Source organism: Saccopteryx leptura, chromosome 3, assembly GCF_036850995.1.
Source record: "Saccopteryx leptura isolate mSacLep1 chromosome 3, mSacLep1_pri_phased_curated, whole genome shotgun sequence".
Taxonomy (NCBI): Eukaryota; Metazoa; Chordata; class Mammalia; order Chiroptera; family Emballonuridae; genus Saccopteryx; species Saccopteryx leptura.
In genome coordinates, this window is record NC_089505.1 from 243203179 (window position 1) to 243210241 (window position 7063).

The window sequence follows — 7063 nt, forward strand, 5'->3', positions numbered from 1 at the left end:
TATCAACACTGCAACCCTCAGAAAATCTTTCTTTACCCTATTGTCCCCTCTGTCTCGTTCCTCTTCTTTTTCATTTACCAGCATGGCCTGTTAAACACTAGGCTTCATTTTCTATCTTGTGTCTCCTTTATTCTTCAACACACTATACTTCTGTCTTCTATGCACAAAATACCATTGAATGTTTTCTACTAAAAGGACCAGCAACTTCCATTTTTAAAAGGTCTTTAGTGTTCTATTTCAGCTTTTTGAATGTATATTTATTAAAAGTAACTTAGTAGTTTAACATTCAAATAGTTCTACCAAGATTACCATGAAAAAGAATACTCTCCCACTTGACCAGGTGGCGGTGTAGTGGACAGAGCATCGAACTTGGAAGCTGAAGACCCAGCTTCAAAACCCCAAGGTTGCTGGCTTGAGCCCGGGCTCACCAGCTTGAGCTGAAGGGTCACTGGCTTGAGTGTAGAATCATAAATATAACCATGTGGTCACAGGCTTGAGCCCCAAGTTCGCTGGCTTGAGCTAGGGGTCACTGGCTCAGCTGGAGTCCCCCCAGTCAAGGCACCTATGAGAAAGCAATTGGTGAACCACTGAAGTGCTGCAACAACAAGCTAATGCTTCTCATCTCTGTCCCTTCTGGTATGTCTGTCCCTCTCTGTCCTCTCTCTGTCTCTCTTTGTCTCTGTCTTTGTCTCTCTCTTGCTTAAAAAAAAGAAATGTCTCCTGCCACCATCCCTGCCATACCTGATTATCACTCCCCAAAGGCAGTCACTAAGTATTTTTGCATTATCTTCTAGTATTTGCTTCCTTACTTAAATACTATGCTTATATTGCCACTTCCTGATTTTTCAATATGATATTATCTATTGACTTCTTACTGTGGAAGATTAGGATTTAGCCTTTTCTCATCATCTACGCACAATACATGCTTCTGTTACCTCAGTTTTGCAGTAATTAATTTCCACCTTTTGGTTAAATCCTGCTAATGGAAAGTTATTTACTAGGTAAATACCACTCACCTCTGAGCCATAGTATACCATGATTATTTCCTTTTTTATACCACTCACCCCCCATTCTTGCCTCATTTGTTTGCTTATCATTCATTCATCCTCCAAATCTCTTTACACCACTGTAACATTTCACTCTTTCTCTCTCTTTTGTTTTTAGGGAGGAGAGAGAACAGGAAGTGAGGGTGAGAAGCACCAATTCATAGTTGTTTTCACTTTAGCAGTGAATTTTTTGCCTCGCCTTGGCTGGGGTCGAGCCAGTGACCCTCTGCTCGAGCCAGAAACCTTGTGCTTTTCATGCCAGTGCCCTTTGGGATCAAGGTGGCAGACTTGATCTTTTGGACAATTCCCCTGCTGAAGCCAGTACCTCACACTGATGGAGCCTGCAACCTCGGGGTTTTAAACCTGTGACCTCAGATTTCAGGGTCAATGATTTATCCACTGTGTCACCACGGGTCAGACTGTAACATTTTTCTTAATGTGGATAAGATAAACACATTAGATTCTTTTTCATTTGAGAGCTTTTCTGCCCTGGCCTGTTGGCTCAGCAGTAGAGAGTTGGCCCAGTGTGTGGAAGTCTCAGGTTTGATTTCCTGTCAGGGCACACAGAAGCAACCATCTGCTTCTCCACCCATCCCCTTTCTCCCTCTCTCTCTTTCTTTCCCACAGGTTTAGTTTAACTGGTTTGAGCAAATTGCCCCCAGGTACTAAGAATGTCTTTATCGGCTCACCTCAGGTGATAAAAATAGCTCAGTTTCCAAGCAGCAGAGCAGTTGCCTCAGATGGGCAGAGCACCTGCTGGGTGGATCCCAGTCAGGGCACATGCGGGAGTCTGCCTCTCTGCCTCCCTTTCTTTCATTAAATAAATAAATAAATAAATAAATAAATAAATAAATAAATAAATAAATCTTTCCTTGAACCCTCCTGACCTGTTCCAGCTTGGGCTCTATATTAGTTTGTAGTGCTGCCATAACAAAATACCACAGACTGGGAGTTTTAAAGAATACTCTTCTTTTCTCACAGTTGTGGAGGCTAGAAGTCTGAGATCAAGGTGTTGGCAGGGTGGGTTTCCTCTGACACCTCTCTTCTTGTTTATAGATGGCCTTCTTCTCCTTTATCCCCACCTGGTCTTCCCTTTATGTCTGTGTCCAGATTTCCCCGTCTTATAAGGACTCTAGTCATATTACATTAGTGCCCACCCTATAACCTCATTTAAACTTCCTCTTTAAAGACCCTATCTCCACATACAGTCACATTCTGAGGTCCTGGGGGTTAGTGTGATTACGGCATGAATTTTAGGAAGGCACCACTTAGCTCATGATGTGCACCTCTCTATACCTGGGGTATAGCTCTAGCCCTGGAATTTCTTCTCACCTTCACCATGGTCATTTATTATGCCCTCCTCTGTGTCCTGGACCCCATGGCTGTTGCTTTCCTGGCTTATTTCTTGTTTGCTGGAGTATATCCTCCTGTAGCTTCCCAAGCAGAATTAATGGGCTGTAAGCTTTTTGAGACTTCTGCATGTCTGAAATGGGTTTATTATTCTTTCACTGCATTGATAATTTGATAGGCTATAAAAGTATAAGTAGACACTTTTATTATTCTTTGCTACAATCATTGCTTTTGAAACCCTGTGCTCTTCTGATCTCAGAGCTTTTATCTGTGACATGCATTTTTTCTGTCTGAACGCTTTAGGATCTTTATCTCAGATGTCATGATATGCCTTAGTGTTGATATTTTGTTATTTGTAATACTAGATTCTTAGCCCTTTCAGTCTGCCACCTTATGTGCATCTGAGAAAATTTTTTGCTTCATCCTATTTATTTTTCAGGAACTTCTATTAGTTGAATATTGGATTTTCTGAAATGTATCTCTATGTTAATATTACATGTTTTCCATATTTTCCAATTTTAACCTTTCTGCCTTTTTAAAAAACCAAGAGAATTTCTTCAGCCTTATTTTCTACCTTTCTATTGACTATTTAGATTTTTTGCTATATATATATATATATATCATTCAATGTCATGTTGAATATATATATATATTCAAATGTCATGTTTTCAGGTACTTTATTATTTTAAATATTAAATAATTTTATTAATTTGGCAAGAAAAATTTTTTCAAGTAATTATTACTACTAACTGTAACAAGTACTCATCAATACCCCTATTTCCTATCCTAGTCCTCATCCCTGTTTTTACATATCTAAAAAGTTCTTTGAAGTTCAACTGACTAATTTTTTTTATTGAGGAAAGATATACAAGGCCAATGATGTACATACTATAGGAAGACATACTTGTAAATTGATTCTCTTTCTTTATTGAATGTACTGTCTGTCCTCTCTCTAAAGTTATCAATTATTTTTAGGTTTCTTCCATTCCCTGCATCAGCTCTTTCCCCTTTTATGTCTTGTTTGTTGATGCCTGTCTCTCATGCGGGAGATGTCATTGAAATATCTGGTAACCTCTGCTCATCATTCTGTACTTAGGACTGAGCCACTCAAAGCTGATGGGAGCCCTGTTTGTGTCATGGTAGATTTGTAATAAAGTGGGCGGCTTGCTTGTTGTTTACTGTCTCCTTGCTGTACACATTTAGATTTCATTTTTCTTTAGTCTGTTACCATATTTGATAAATTCTTCTTTTTTTTTTTTTTTTTTTTTACAGTGAGGGAGAGCAGAGAGAGGGATAGAGAGGGACAGACAGAAAGGAATGGAGAGAGATGAGAAACATAAATCATCAGTTATTCATTGTGACACCATAGTTGTTCATTGATTGATTTCTCATATGTGCCTTGACCGTGGGCCTTCAGCAGACTGAGTAACCCCTTGTTCGATTCAGTGACCTTGGATCCAAGCTGATGAGCTTTGCTCAAACCAGATGAGCCCGCGCACAAGCTGGTGACCTCAGGGTCTTGAACCTGGGTCCTCTGCATCCCAGTCTGTCGCTCTATCCACTGCACCACCGCCTGGTCAGGTGTGAGTTTTTAATCTGTAAAAATTCCTTATAAATCCTGGCCGAATAGTTCAGTTGGTTTGAGCGTCATCCTAAAGCGCATATGTTGCCAATTGAATCCTTGCTCAGGGCATATACAGGAACAGCTGAGGAACACCTTGCCATTCCTGTCTGTTGCTCTTTTCCTGCTTCTCTCTAAAAAGAAAGAAGAAATTCCATTACCATCAATTTTTTTTCCTTCGGTGACAGAGAGAGTGTCAGAGAGAGGGACTAAGAGGGACAGAGAGACAGGAAGGGAGAGAGGTGAGAAACATCAATTCTTTGGTGCGGCTCCTTAGTTCACTGATTGCTTTCTTATATGTGCCTTGACCGGGGGGCTACAGCAGACTGAGTGACCCTTTGCTCAAGCCAGCGACCTTGGGCTCAAGCTGGTGAGCCTTGCTCAAACCACATGAGCCCGGGCTCAATCTGACGACCTCGTGTTCTCAAACCTGGGTCTTCCACATCCCAGTCCGATGCTGTATATACACTGCGCCACCGCCTGGTCAGGCGTTAAGCTTGATTTTTATGCATCATTTCCTGGGTGTGTAACCATTGAATACCCTGAGTCATAATTTGGTCCTACAGTCTCAACCACACACATTCCTATTGTTGAGGCAGACCCCATCTAGGATCTTGTTGAACCACTTTTCTCATATACTTCCAATAACTGCCCTGTAATTAAATCCTAGAAACAAGCTTGTTCATGTTATTCTCCTCTTGGAAATCTTGAATGGGTCTGGGCTTTCCGAATCCACTTACAACTCCTTGTCCAGGCCATCTGTGATCTGATTTCCAACAGCTTTTTCTTTTATATTTATTGTTTACTCAAAATGTCTTTTAATTTTAAAATATCCAGCATTCACTCTCAACTCAAAATTCAGATGCATTTTAATCTCCCTGCCTACAGTGCACACAGTGCTCACAGTGGGTCAGGGAGAGGGCCACTGTGGGAGGGACATAGACACAGGAAGTTGGGAGGAAGTGTAGGCTGACAGGAGACTCAGACCCAAGCCATTGTAGTGAGCCCCTCGAGGTGTCTGGGGGTACAGGCATTGCCTAGGATTGTCTTGGTCCCTGCTTGGACCCCTGGCGAGCCCTAGGGTTCATGTTCATTCCTGACGCACCATTCCGTGAGATTCCAGGTGGGGCTCTGTGTCAAGGTGAGGCCACAAGGGCCCTCGGCCCAGAAAAGGGAAACACAGTCTGCCTTGGGATCGGAGGGGCATCAGGTAGGTTAATGGGTTGAGCAGATTCCTTCAGTACAGGACTCCAGAACCCCAACTGTTCGGATAGGGTGGTCACAGTCCGTTTGTCTGTCTTCTGGAGGCTTTTGAGCCAAAAGGTGACTACCATATCAGCTGGTAAATAATGTACCTGCCTGCATTTTCACTGAGCTGAATGATCTTCACCACCTATGTCAGGGTGAGAGTAGGGCTGGGCAGAGCCCCCAGGGACCCAGAGGAAATCTGGGGGCAGCCGTGACTCTCCAGCTGATTTTTCCTGGGTTGTGTAACTGTTGAGTACCCTGAGTCATTATTTGGTCCTACAATGTCGACCACACACACTCCTACTGTGGAGGCGAAACCCATCCAGGATTCTGTCGAACCACCTTTGTCATATACTTCTAGTAATGCCCCAGAATTATGTCCTAGTAACGAGCTTTCATGTTATTTCCCTTTTGGAAATCTTGAATGGCTAAGGGCCTTAAGAATCCACCTCTAACAAATCATCGAGGCTTCAGTGAATGCTTTCAAGCTGATTTCTTAAAAGTGTTACACTCGCCGGGTAAAACAGACACTGGAGACGTTTGGAGAGTTTCAGACAAAGTTTTATGGCCAAGAGAAAAAGAGAACAAAACAAAGAAAAATAAACCTGCGCAGGGGTGGACTCAAGTGGTAGTCACAAGAGCCACACCGAGCGCCTACAATCTAGGGGTTTTTATAGCGTAGCAAGCAAGCAGTTCATACAGAAGCGAATTTGGCGTTTAGCAATTGGCTCCTCCAAATCAAATTTTTAGTCATGTGCCTTAGTAACCAGTCATACAGTTGAAAGCCCCCAGCTGGAAATGTCCCTATCTATCCCTTAGGATGTGGTCACATTAACTATCTTAGGAGTTTTTACGACTTCCGTATCTCAAGGACTCATCAGCTCCTAGTCATCCTGGGAGTCTATCGACTTCCCTATCTCTAGGACTCATCTGTCTTATTCATCCTGGGAGTCTGGTCTCATCTATTCCGGGAATGTGCTGTACTTACTGGACCAGTTCTTTTTAAGTTATTTTCCCAAGCCTATTAATGTATTTTATAGTTTTTATTCGAATGTCACAAAAAGCCTCTGCTATATTCCACTACATTCTTCATTCTGCCAGCTATTTCCTGAGTTCATTGTGTTGTGCGCATTTATGCTGCTGTGTCTTCACCTTTCAGGTTGCTTGCTTGGCTGAAATGGCTCCCTGTGCTGTCTCTGATCAAATCATGCTCGCTTTTGAAGCCCCACCTTTCCAGGAAAGATTACTCCCCAGCAATGCTTCCCCACAGGTTTCTTTCTTTTTCTAAATGTACCTGTGTCACTGCTTAGCATTTATCTCATTTATCTCCTGTTACATGAAAGAGGTTCTTAGTGTGGTCTCAGATTCCTTCAACACCCTCCTCCTCCCTGAAGGTGTCTTCTACCACCTGATGACACTCTTTTTTTTTGCCTTAGCAGCAAAGCATACAGCACTCCCTGAGCTGACTAGAGCCTAGGTTAAACTGGACTTGCATTGCTTTGAAATCCCACATCAAACCCTCTTTTCTCAGTCACACCTTCACTTCAGAGGTAAATGTCACACTACAGGCCACAGAATCTGGCTCTCTGAGCTGCTGCTGAAGAGGGAGATGATCAGTAGTGTGGAGGAGTCAGTTCCCAGAGTGGAGGAGTAGGAGTGTGTGTAGTCGACTTTGTTAATGGATCCCAATAATAGGAGGAGCCTGGAAGGCTAATTTTCACCCTTCCCCCTTCTGTGGACCACTCAGGATGGTTTTCCTTTCCAGGGTGAGTCCACCTGCTGAGTAAACACACGCCAT